The following is a 13,905-nucleotide window of genomic DNA, read 5'->3' on the forward strand; positions in this document are numbered from 1 at the left end:
ATATAATTAATTTTTTCCTATGAAAGTTGGGACTACTTGAATGATGTGTAAGTATGCTATATTTAGAGATTTAGTACTATGTCTCATGAGATGCACCATGAGGAAAGGATTCTGTTCTAAATAAATGTGAGAAATAATATGTACATAGTTTCCTCTTACTATAAGAGAAGAAAACTCGGAAGAAACTTCTTAGAACTAATTACAAGACCTGTCTGTAAGTCCGATTATTAGGTAAAAGATGGCTGTGCAAAATGTCAAATGAATGTTTTGGAGTATATTTACATACTTCCATCATATTTATGAATATAAAAATTCCAAATTATTGAAGCTGTAACTATTTGGAAATTGGAATTTTAAAACTTTTGTTTCAAGTTATAATTTTTATCAAAGTTCTGCGTATACATATTTTAAGAGGCCATTATTTAATAGGAGCCCCAGATAACTTCCCCACATATTTCCTTTCCCAGGGGCGAATACTTTCAACTTTTTGCTGGTATTTTATTTCTCCATACTTAGAGATACGTGTGTATTATTACATCCCCTGCAGGGAATAAGCTTCTAGTCATCTGCAGTATGGGGACTGAAATAGTCACTTTGTGGCATGAGGTGAGAAAGGGCATCTGCTACTTTAACAGCTTGCAACCTGTCTTCCTTCTTTTTGTCCCACATTCACTCCCACTTCCAGTGGTGCTTGAGCTGCCAATCTCTGCACCTTTTATTGATTTTTATGTTATAAATTGGATTGACTTTCTCCTTTCTTCACTGCTGCCATCTGCTTTCTCAGTTCTGCTAAATCCGTTACTAGTTATATACTTTATTTCAAGTTTCCTTTGTGTTTTGTTTTCTCTCTATTCTCTGTTCTGTGGGTATGCCTTTGCTGTAGTTTCAATTAGGTATTGTAAGGGAGTGAAGTTAAGATACCTGTGTTTAGTCTGCCATCTTTTTCTAGAATATGAAATAGTTAAATCTTAAGTTAGTCTTTAAGTAATTAAGTTATTTGAACCCTGTTTCTTATACATTCTCACAGTGTAATTTCCTATGATGATCTGGCCCTAGAAGAATCTGAAGTAACTTGACAATTAAGTCAGAAAAGGAGAAAATTATTTTAAACAGAGGAAATAACACCAGAACTAGAAGGCAAACATGAGAATGTATGGTATATTTGGGAACCCACATGACTAGATTGTCCAATATGTGTGTGGGTAGGAAGTGAGAAGGGGTAGTAAGAGGTCCTGTGTGGAGGAAGTAGGAAGAGATGATAGACAGATGCTAATGACTGTAAAGGCAGTCTCTCTGTGGTCAGTTTGTAAAAGAAGAGTCTTGTGTACTGTGCTGCTTAAACTCTTTTCTTAGGCAATGGGAAATCATTAGAGATTTTTAAGCAGAAGGGAAACTTGATGGGATCAGTATTTTAGAAAGATAAATGGTGTAAGTGGAGGAATAATGACATACAATGAGAGTTATACTGGTAATAGATTATGTGGGTTGTGCACCAGGGCTGTGAAAGTGGGACCAGGAAAGTGGGAGGATCATATGAGAGATGTTTTGGGAGGTGTGGCCAGTAGGCTGTATTACTTTATTCCTTCGTATCTGAGTAGCTCCTATGCACCAGTTATAGAATTGGGGGTGGGAGGAGGGAAGACGAGAAAGATTCTGGGCTTCCTTGCTTGGGAAATTGAGTAGATTATAGAAGAGGAATAGATTTTAGGAGGAAAAATACATTTTAGTTCTTTTCTTGGAGGTAATTGTAACAATTACGTTCAGAGTAGCGCTTGATCTATGGCCCTGTTTTTTCTGTTTAGGACCTTGAAGTTATAAAAAGAATTGAAACTTTACTTCCTTCTGTTAGAAATAGCAGAAGTAAAAGTACAGCTGTTCTTAGTTTAAAACCCTGTCTTAGAGTACTTGTATTTTACTTTTTAGTTGAGTCAGTAACTTAAAAAATTGAGTTTAATACAAAAAAATGCTAAAAATAAAAGTGATTATGGGGATTTCTGAGTAAAAATGAAGTAGGATCACAGAATTTTCCTTCTCTAAAACCAAATGAAAGAAGGAAAAAGTTGTGTGCTTGGGGGAAAGGTAAAAATGGAATTGAAGCAGACAAAAAAGGGGTATTTACAAGTTTTTGCCAAATACTTCTTAAAGTGGAGACCAAGGAAAAAATGAGAAGATTTGAGTTGTATATGGCAAGGCTTCTAATTCCAGCCCCATGTTCCAGAAGCAAGACTAGGAAGAGGCCTACAAAACATTGAGAATTCTCACTAATATTTTTCAGAGGTGATTAGGGAGCAAAACATCAAAGAAAGACTCCTTGAGAAGATCCTACATGTCATCACCTAGCCTCAGTAGAGGCAAAAAGTATTGCCTGAGCTTGGCATTTTGAATGGTATTCCAAGTTAAGGTCAAGGCCAGAGCCCCTGAAGATAGGATACTCCCTTGACTAGGGGAATAGACTCTAGTACAGGATATTTAATGACACCTCAGCAATGGCTGTACTTAGTCCAGTCTGAGCTCTCCCTTTCTCTATTTCCTGCATCTTTAAGTTACAGAAAAGCTGATAAAAAGCAGTATCCAGTTCTGAAACTGAAGTCTGGTATATATGCATACATAAGTATACGCAGAAAAAAAGCTGGTCTCATCTAAGGTGAAGAGGATGTCAAGGGTTGTCAGGGAGAACCTATTGGATATCAGAGTAAAGAGAGCTCAAGATAGCACTCCCCTTGTTAAACATGAGTAAGAGTTAAAAACAAAAAACAAAAAACAAAAAAAAAAAAAAACATGGCTACTCTACAGATATACTCCAGGAAAAAAAATAAAGTGTACATGAAAATTCTATCCTACATTACAGTAACTAGTATCCCTGAAATAGAAACTAACAAATGGAACAGAAACAGTATTAGATATAATCCAGACAAAAATTTCTGAAATGAGAAGTGAATATGCAGATTGAAAAGGCATGATAAATACCAGGAAAAATTTTATGAAATAATTAAAATTGAGCAGACCCTAGTTGTTATTAATTTCAAAAATGAGAGAATTATTTTGGCATTCTGGCAAAAAAGAGAACATGACCTTGTATAAGAGGAAAAAAGTCAAGCTGGTTGCACATTTCCCAGTTATGGGCAATTCCTGACTTGACCATTTGATATAGCTGCAACAGTGGCTAAAACTATAAATATCTTCTGTTCTTGGGTATAAGATATATGGACTTAGGCAGTCCACAACTGGTATAGTGGCTACACCAAAGTCAGCCCAGGCTCCTAATAGACCCTACTTCTGTTCTCAAGATTTCTGTCTACAGTGGCTGTTGGAGCGTCTGCCATTAAAATAGCATTCCAGAACAGGAGATTGGAATTTCCTTTCTTTTCCCCAAAGAGTTATATTATTTTAAGGAAACCAACACTTATGCTTGTACCTTAACCAGAATATAGTCATGGTCACACCTAGCTCCAAGAAAGCCTAAGAGGAATCTTCATTTTGGGCAACAGTGTGCCTAGCAAAATTTTTGAAAAAGTAGAGGAGAAACGAATAATGGGAGTCAATTAGCAGTCTCTGCCATGCAAACCAAGTTGTAATTCAAGGAACCAGGCAGATGTTCTCTAACATGAAAGAACTCAGGGACTGTAGCACTCCTGAGCCCTTCTTGAAAAATGCTGCTTGATAATTAAATTAACCCAACTTCAAATCATTCAAAATAACTGTGAAAAATTCAGGTATGGCAAAGCATTGTAAAAGAATCAATGGTGAGGAGGAACCTAAGATGGTGGCTAGGTGAGACAGGGCAAAAAAAAACACCTCGGTGAAAAATACTAGATAAAAAACAGACGGTGACCCAGAATACCAGTTTCAGCGATGCACCAGCTGGACAAGGTCTGCTAGAACCACAGGGGCTGTGCACTTGGTGAAACCAGGAGTCTGCATTCTGAAACGAGTGAGTAAGCCAGCTGAAAGACCCGAGGCTGCGCTGCAGTGTGGGGAAGCCAGGGTTTGGCGTTTGGAGATGGACTGGTTCTTTTTAAAAAAGAAAAAAGGGAAAAATCCAGGAGCGGCTGCAATTGTGACAGTGGGAACCGTGCAGTGAAGCACGGCAGGAGCCGTCTGAGTCAACCTCTCGGTGTCTGGCATGGAGGATAGCCCGCTGCTGATTCCCTCAGGGCCAGGGGAGCAGAGGGGAGAGCCAAAAGGAGAAATAAACCGCGCTGCTTGCATCTGGCTCCCCAGCGGGCTGGAGACACTCCTGCCCAGGGCCGTGCCCACAGCCCAGAGCTGCGCCAGTTGTCCCAGAGCTGGGAAGGAGGAACTGTGTGAAAAGGCAGGGGGAAAGTTGAGATGCCCCATTCAGCCATCTTTGCATCAGGCTGAAAGCGCCCCTGCATGGCCTGGTGGCCTGGAGCTTCCCTTGAGGGACGGCACGCGCTTGTGATGTAGCACAGCCTACCCTCAGCAGAGGACCTGGAAGATCACAGCTGAGAAGGGGGGCCCACTCGGAAAACCCAGGGATACTACATCAATGCCGGTGGTTTGTGGGTCACCGACAGAGAAAATCTGGGGCAAAACTGAAATGAAGGCTTAGACTCTTGCAACAGCCTTGAATTTCCAGGAACACCTGGGAGGTTTGAATATTAAAGCTGCCCTGCCTCCCTAACCACCCAGACACACGCCCCACATTCAGGGCGGACAGCTCCAACAACACACCCAAACTGAGTTCACCAACTGAACCCCAGAAAAATTGTTTCTCCACACACCACAAAGACAAATTTGAGGAGAACTGACCTGAGGGGTATAGGTGACTCGCAGACGCCATCTGCTGGTTAGTTAGAGAAAGTGTACGCCACCAACTTGTATTTCTGAAAAATTAGATTGGTATTTTTTTTTTTACAACTTGAAAGAACCCTATCAAGCAAAGCAAATGCCAAGAGGCCAAAAACAACAGAAAATCTTAATGCATATGATAAAACCAGACGATATGGATAACCCAATCCCAAACACCCAAATCAAAATATCAGAAGAGACACAGTACTTGGCACAATTAATCAAAGAACTATAATTGAGGAATGAAAACATGGCAAAGGATATAAAGGACATGAAGAAGACCACGGCACAGGATATAAGGGACATAAAAAAGACCCTAGATGAGCATAAAGAAGAAATTGCAAGAGTAAATAAAAAAATAGAAGATCTTATGGAAATAAAAGAAACTGTAGGCCAAATTAAAAAGACTCTGGATACTCATAATACAAGATTAGAGGAAGCTGAACAATGACCCAGTGTCCTAGAGGACCACAGAATAGAAAATGAGAGAACAAAAGAAAGAATGGAGAAAAAAATTGAAAAAATCAAAATGGATCTCAGGGATACAATAGATAAAATAAAATGTCCAAACTTAAGAATCGTTGGGGTCCCAGAAGGGGAAGAGAAGGGTTAAGGTCTAGAAAGAGTATTCAAAGAAATTGTTGGGGAAAACTTCCCCAACCTTCTACACAATATAAATGCACAAAGCATAAATGCCCAGAGAACTCCAAATAGAATAAATCTAAATAAACCCACTCCGAGACATATTTTGATCAGACTGTCAAATACTGAAGAGAAGGAGCGAGTTCTGAAAGCAGCAAGAGAAAAGCAATTCACCACATACAAAGGAAACAACATAAGACTAAGTTTTGACTACTCAGCAGCCACCATGGAGGCGAGAAGTCAGTGGCATGACATATTTAAAATTCTGAGAGAGAAGAATTTCCAGCCAAGAATACTTTATCCAGCAAAACTCTCCTTCAAATTTGAGGGAGAGCTTAAATTTTTCACAGACAAACAAATGCCGAGAGACTTTGCCAATAAAAGACCTGCCCCACTTCAGATACTAAAGGGAGCCCTACGACAGAGAAACAAAGAAAGGAGAAAGAGATATAGAGGATTTTAACAGACATATATAGAACCTTACATCCCAAATCACCAGGACACTCATTTTTCTCTAGTGATCACAGATCTTTCTCCAGAATGGACCATATGCTAGGACATAAAACAAGCCTCAATAAATTAAAAAAAAACAACAACAAAACAATTGAATATATTCAAAGCACATTCTCTGACCACAATGAAATACAAATAGAAGTCAATAATTTTTGAATTGTAACTCCACTATTTACTTCCTACATGATGTAAAATACACAAACTCTAATGACAAATCAGTGGTTTTGAACTCAATGTAAAATATGTAATTTTTGACAAGAACTATATAAAGGTGGGGGAATGGAGGAGTATAGGAACATAGTTTATGTGTCCTATTGAAGTTAAGTTGGTATCAAAGAAAAACAAGATTGTTATGGATTTAAGAGGTTAATTTTAAGCCCCACAGTAAACACAAATTATCAGAGAATATGACCATAGAGATGAAAAGTAGAGTATGGGTTAAGAGAAATGGGGGAAGGGGCAATGGGAAGTTAAGAAATGAGTGTAGGGTTGCTGTTTGAGGTGAAGGGAAATTTCTAGTAATGGATGGTGGGAAGGAGATAGCATTACAACATTCTAAATGTGATAAATTCCACTAACAGAATGCTAGGGAGGGGGTGGAATGGGAAGATGTAGGCTGTATATATGTTTCCACAACTGAGAAAAAAAAAAAAAAAAGACAATTTAAATAGATGACAGTTGAATGCCAAGGATGACCCTGGATGGGATCTGAGGATGGAGGACAGGAGTCTCAAAGGGACACAGTAGGGACATAAGGAAGAAAAAAAAAAAAAAAGGAAAGATAGAATGTAAGCTTTGTTTCAGTGTTGAATCTCTCGTATTCTTAGCTGCATTTAATGGGATTGCATAAAAGAATGTTCTTGTTCATGGGAATTTTATATGTGAATTATACTTTTGTTCAAAGATGTGTGCAGCTAGCTCTCATATGTTCAGAAGACAGAGCAATAGATGATGGATGATAGGGAGGGAGGGAAAGAAATAGCAGTGTGACAGCATGTTAAAGTTGGTGGATTGGGGTATCGGGGGAGGGGGGTCAGGGTATGCTGGAGTGCTGTGTATGGGGTTTGTATTGTTTTTGCAACTGTTCTTATAACTTTGAATTTATTTTGAAATTAAATTAAAAAAAAAAAGAATCAATGGTGAGTATTTCATCCATTTAAATGTAGAACAGAATGGCTATTGTGGAATAAAATGTACCTGTTATAAATTGGTCAAGATTTGTAAGCAACAATTAGGACTTGGGAGGAAGTGTAAATATGTTAATTATGTCAACTTTTATACCAAGGAGTTGTTTGGTACAATGTAAAGTTGAAACATGTAAGTAAAAAGTTGACGCCATTGTGAATTACTAAAGAATGATTTTGTTATCATTTTTTCTTAATGTTAGGAGAATCTTGTAGAATCTGTATAACTCTTGTGAAATATCTAAAGTTCATGAGTTTTTCCAGTTTTCATTTTCTTTTCTATAGAACTCATGGAAAATTGAATTTAATGTTTTTAATAGAAAATGAAATACATGTTAATTTTAACAAATTCATGGTAATCAAAAGTATTTTTAAAATATTGCTTTTCTTTCCCTTTTCAGTTTTTACTCCTCCTCATCCCTTCAAAGATTTGCAAAGGTATATCCTTCCAGGCTTTTTTCTATTTAGTCAAGCCAATAGAGGGTTGCCTATTTGTTTTATAAAATAAGATCATATTCTTTATTATTTCTTCACTTTTTGTTTTTAACTCCACAACTTTCTCTTTCAGTTATATCTTTTTGTCCCCCTTTTACAAACATTCCTGCAATAAACAATTTTGTACATGTGCACCAAGAGGTAGTATATTTCTCTAGAGTTCCTGTTAAAGATATACACACTGGAAATTTTAGTAGTTAATGCAAAATTTCCCTTCTAAAAAGCAATATTAGTAGCTACAGTGCTTGGCACAAAGTAAATGCTGGCTTATAAGTATTAGCCACTATTATTGATATCGAGTAAATAAAAGTGCACATTTCTTCCACACTCTCACCAACACTGAATTTTATTGAAAATACAGCACACATTATTATTTTAATAATAACTCATTATTTTAATTTGTATGTCTTTGACCACTAGTGAAACAGTCTTTTCATAATTTTTGGCCTTGTAATTGCCCTGCTTTGTGAATTACCTGTTTCGTATTCCTTGACCAGTTTTCTATTGGGTTGTTTGTCATTTTCTTTCTGATTTGTAGGACTTCTTTAAATATTTTGGATAGTAATTCTTTGTTATCAACTGCAGAAATTTCCTACTTCTCATTTGCTTGTCTTTTAACATTGTTCATGATATTTTTGATAGATGGAAGTGTTATGCTTTTATGTTTACACTTGTCCACTTCTTTCTCAGCCCTCAGTTCTCACTCTACTTGCGTTTCCCCCACTCCATTGAATAGTTGCTCCTGACGTCAATTTTAACCCCCTTTATTGCCAAATTCAATAATATTTTAGCACTCTTCTGAGTCCTTTGTGAATGACTCTTCTTGCTTGGATTCTTTGACATCACACTCACCTGCTTTCTTTCTGCTAATTTTCTGTTCCTGGCCTCCCTTATTCCACTTTTCCTCTGAATAGCAGTGGATATGGGGTCAGACCCTGTTTTTCTTTAATTGTGCTTTCGTTAGGTGATATTATCCAGTATCATGATTTTATTAAAATGATCTGTGAAATGCACAGATCTTAAGTGTACAATTTAATTAGTTTCGACAAATGACACCTGTGTAACCTACCTTTTGTCTTAAATTCTATGTGTTTATGGCCCCTCAACTCATACTTCATCTCTCATCTCTCTTCTGTGCTTCAGACTCATGTATCTAACTACCTCTTTGATATCTTTATTTTTATGTCTAGTAGGTATTGACACCTTAACATATCCAAAACTGAATTTTTGTATTAAGTCTTATAAACCTTCTTGTCTTCTCCATCTCAGAAAATGCCGAGAACTTAGGTTCCTCTCTTCCTAATCCCTCCTCACAACTTGACCCATCCCAGGACAACCCCATTTATAAATAATAAATCCCTATTTATTTCCTTCATGATACTTCATCAATGCAAAATTGATCTTGCTTATTATTTATTTTTTAACGTTCTCTCTTTGCAGTGTAAGTTTCATCAGGTCAGGGTCTTGTTTCTTGTTCACTGTTGTATCCTCAGTGCCTAGAATAGAGCAGTATTAATAAGTGTTGAATAAATAACTACTTTTATTAAATAATCAGATAGTGACTGAAACATCTCTAATGTAATGTTTTTCAAGTTTTACTCAAGAGCATTTTTGCTGATGAGATATAGTTCTTTATTTCTAAATTAAATTATTTTGAAGGTCCATTAACTTATGCCATTAAGATGTCAGTTAATGCATTACTATTTTGATAAATAGTACCTGAAACACTGATTTAGTTAATGTTCTATTGGAGGCCAGTGATAGCATATCCTTAGTTGAGTAGAGTCTGATGGGTTGATGATAAAACTTTATTATGAATAAATGAGGAAGTTAAGCCAATTTAAATGGATCGTATTTCACTTTTTTTTTCCAGGCAGCACATCAGTCAAATAAAACAAGAAGCACTATCAATTAGATATTTAAAGGACCGTTTAAGCTTTTATAAAAAAAAAACAAAACAAAAGAATGCCGAAGAAATATTAAAGGTTCTGAGGGTACATGCTAAAGTTAAGGAACCCCAAAATTTAAAAAGGGCATACGGAGTAGGTTGATTGTATCCATCAGGAAGCTCTGCAGAGGGTTTTATGGGTAGTATTAAGATTATAACTCTAAGGATTCTCTTAGATTCACAGTAGCACAAAATGTTTTTTTTAGTAAGGTTTAGAGACAAGTTACTTGCCTATAATTTTTCTTCGTGGATTATGTATTATCCTCTAACCTAAAATACAATAATCAATGGTTCCATTAAAAAGAAAATTACAAATATTCCTATTATGAATTAGTATTGTAGAAAATGAATAGCTCTGTTTATTAGACTTCATTTTGCATTTCTTTTTCTATCCTAAGATTGAAAACAACTTTGAATATAGTATGGTGTGTGGTGTTTACCCATTACAGCAATTATGTGAAATATCATTTCAGATGAACAGCTGAAACTTTCCAAAAGATTCTGACAATTTATAACTCACATAATTATAAAGTAGCAACCCTGAAACTATAGGTTTCTTTCTGCCCATACCATGTTCACTCTACCAGAGTTTCACTTTTTTAGAATTTTAGTATCAGTATGCGAAATTTGATTTGAACCTTAGCACACTTAGAATCCTTTTGAGAGTAAAAGAGTTTTGTTCCCTGGGGTCTAAAATTTGCTTTTTATTGATTTGGAGGAAGCCACTGAGTTATATTTAACTTTAGCATTTAGGAATGGAGTTAGACTAGACTTGACAGGTTTGAGTTTAATTCATTTACATTGGTCTTCAGATGTTTTTAGGTCTGCAATAGTTTTATATTGGTTGATTGAATGACATGTCAGTAAATATTATACTTCACAATATCTTTGTATCTTTTAGTGTTAGGAAAGAGTATGTTTATGTTTTAATGAGTGTATAGTGGTAGTACAGCAGTTGGACCGGTAAAATTGTCAATTTTAGCCCTTAAATCCATTCATCTGTGATGGTGCTTTGGCTGGCAACTTTTTTATTTGGTTTGTAAACATGTGTGCTTAATCTAGATGAAGCTGTAGGGGAAATGAGAGGTAAGTTGTTGGTCTGCACTGAAAGAATTTATGGACAGGCGCAGGGACACATTCAGATAGTACACAAAAGTCTTACAAAATGGAATATGGAATATTTTAAGTGTATAGGAACACAGAACATGATGAGAAATCCTGGATTGGAAGAATTTGGGAGAAACTTACAGAGAGTAGAATTTTGGAGACCTTGTCAAAATCCTCCTTGTTTTGGAAAGAGCGGAACAGTGCTAATTTTGGCACAGAGGTAGTCAAGTGTCGGAACTGTGGTATGTTTGAAACATAGATGTATGAGAAGATGGTTGAGCAAGTAGTTAGGGGCCAGATTGTAAAGGGTCTAAATACAATTCTAATTGTTACAGACTTTATTCCATAAGCATTACAGCGTGATATAAGGTTGTTAAACAGGATAATAAAAAAATCAGGTCCTGAGGACATTTACATAAATTACTTTTGTTTTTTGTTTTTTTTATAAACTTCTTTTTAAAAATAACATGTTTTCCATTTTGTCTAATAGTGCCATATGTGTAACATTGATTAAATAATACTATGTTAATTGAGTTTTTGAGTGCATTAGTAAAGAATTCAGGGGAACTTCTGTACATTACCATGATTGTGTTTTTCCATTTAACTCTTACTGAGTTATGGAATGTTTGGCAAGATGACACTGGTGAGAAACTGTCAGAGCTCAGTAACATATTCAAGAACACACAGTTCTTAGTGTTGTTACCAAACCAAGGATGTGGATTCTTTGCCCCATGCTCTCAAATGACCAATTCCTGAGACACTGGGGATTCAGAGAGATAAAGGGTTTTATTGTAGGCGCAAAGCAGGAGAGTGTATGACCTATCAGCCCAAAATCTGTCTCTCCAAACTACAGTAGTGTTGATAGTTTTACAGTAGCAAAAGATGGGCAGGTTTTAGGATAATGAGCACAGTGGCCCCAGATGATATAATTAAAGGTGATTTAAGTATTGAGCATGCGCAAATTGATTACATGCTTAGTCACAGAACATATGTAAGAAAATGGTGGCCTTAATATGATGATTGGTGTGATTTTTAGTTTTATAATGAGGTATAGGGGACTTGTAGTTATGCACATGTCAGGTGGGCCCATTTTAGTTAGATCCAGCTTCGGTTGTCAAGATAACTTTGGACTTGGGGTGGTTAGTTCTGGGCTGACCCAAGACCCTTCATTAATAAACATTAGGGGCTGTCTTTAGTGATCATAAGACTTTTTTTTTTTTTTTTTTAATCATCATTTTATTGAGATATATTCACATACCACGCAGTCATACAAAACAAATTGTACTTTCGATTGTTTACAGTACCATTACATAGTTGTACATTCATCACCTAAATCAATCCCTGACACCTTCATTAGCACACACACAAAAATAACAAGAATAATAATTAAAGTGAAAAAGAGCAATTGAAGTAAAAAAGAACACTGGGTACCTTTGTCTGTTTGTTTCCTTCCCCTACTTTTCTACACATCCATCCATAAACTAGACAAAGTGGAGTTTGGTCCTTATGGCTTTCCCAATCCCATTGTCACTCCTCATAAGCTACATTTTTGTACAACTGTCTTCGAGATTCATGGGTTCTGGGTTGTAGTTTGATAGTTCCAGGTATCCACCACCAGCTACCCCAATTCTTTAGAACCTAAAAAGGGTTGTCTAAAGTATGCGTAAGAGTGCCCACCAGAGTGATCTCTCGGCTCGTTTTGGAATCTCTCTGCCACTGAAGCTTATTTCATTTCCTTTCACATCCCCCTTTTGGTCAAGAAGATGTTCTCCGTCCCACGATGCCGGGTCTACATTCCTCCCCGGGAGTCATATTCCACGTTGCCAGGGAGATTCACTCCCCTGGGTGTCTGATCCCACGTAGGGGGGAGGGCAGTGATTTCGCCTTTCAAGTTGGCTTAGTCAGAGAGAGAGGGCCACATCTGAGCAACAAAGAGGCATTCAGGAGGAGACTCTTAGGCACAAATATAGGGAGGCCTAGCCTCTCCTTTGCAGCAACCGTCTTCCCAAGGGTAAAACTTATGGTAGAGGGCTCAACCCATCAAACCACCAGTCCCCTAGATCATAAGACTTTAAAGTCAAAAAACTGGATACATGGGTAGTAGTGAAGATCAGTCATAAAGTTTTTATAATCACAAGGGTACAAGATAAAGGCTATACAATCATTATCAGAGATCCAGGCAGCTGGATTACAGTTCAGATTTCAGGTATTTCCCTCTGTCTACTGTAATATACCAGAAAGTAAAAAGGAATATCTGTATAAAAATTCATTAATCATAATCAGCCCTTTAATCCTAACTTCTCAGTTACAGTGTCAGAATTTGGATCTAGAACCCAATTTTACCAATGCTTTGTTGTTGCTTTTTCTCTGCTGTACTTCCTCTACCACATATTACAGTATACTTGGGTCTTCATGAGACAAAGGAGAAATGATGCTTCTTTTTTCCTCAAGAGTGTTTACACGTGACCAAGAGTCTTGTGTGGCTATATTGCTTTGCATTTTTATTTAAGTGCCAGATTTATTAGTACAGGCCAAATTTCAGCATTTTTTATCCAAAAGATCACTTGTAGGAAGCTTCATCATGGAGGAAGTAGGAATTGAACTGACATAGAAGAATGAATGCGTGGAGAAAAGGGTGGAATGGGAATAAAAACATAAAGTGTCAGAGATGGGCATAAATTGTTTTCTGAGCATAGTGAGATTATTTGTCATGCTGGAACAGAGGAATTTTGTTGTACGATTGTGTAATATTCTAAGACTAATAGTTTTCTAATTTAGGGAATCGTTTCTAACAAATGGAATGGTTAAAAACCTGACACTTTCTTTGGCCAGAACTATTGACCTTTGGGCATTACTGTATCTGATAGTGAGATTCTATAAAAGCAGACTTAATGTACTATCTCTCCTATAGTTGTCTTTTTACTTCTCCTTGGTCTTTGGCATCAGAAATGCATTTTGTGTGGAACTTAACATAGTAAAGAATAATTTCAGATGTTTTGAAAAGGTATGATGATTAAAACAGTGACAAGGAGAGAATTTGCTCAGGGTAACTGTTTATATAGCAGATTTAAGTGTTATACCTGTAGTTAGCCCAGTGATTTTAGAATTGGATTATTTCTGTAACATAATATTCATCCTTCCGTTAGAAAAGTTGATGAAAAAGATTAAGAGCATCTGTTCATAGTACCTAGTAAGCTTTTTTCT

The 13,905-nt window shown here is 36.7% G+C and overlaps 1 protein-coding gene across 1 annotated transcript in view; it reads left to right on the forward strand.

Annotated features, from left to right (window-relative positions):
• Positions 1-13,905, forward strand: part of PHTF2 (putative homeodomain transcription factor 2) — a 136,824-nt gene that overhangs the window by 12,303 nt on the left and 110,616 nt on the right. The window lies entirely within an intron of this gene.

This window comes from Choloepus didactylus, chromosome 5 (assembly GCF_015220235.1).
Source record: "Choloepus didactylus isolate mChoDid1 chromosome 5, mChoDid1.pri, whole genome shotgun sequence".
Lineage (NCBI taxonomy): Eukaryota > Metazoa > Chordata > Mammalia > Pilosa > Megalonychidae > Choloepus > Choloepus didactylus.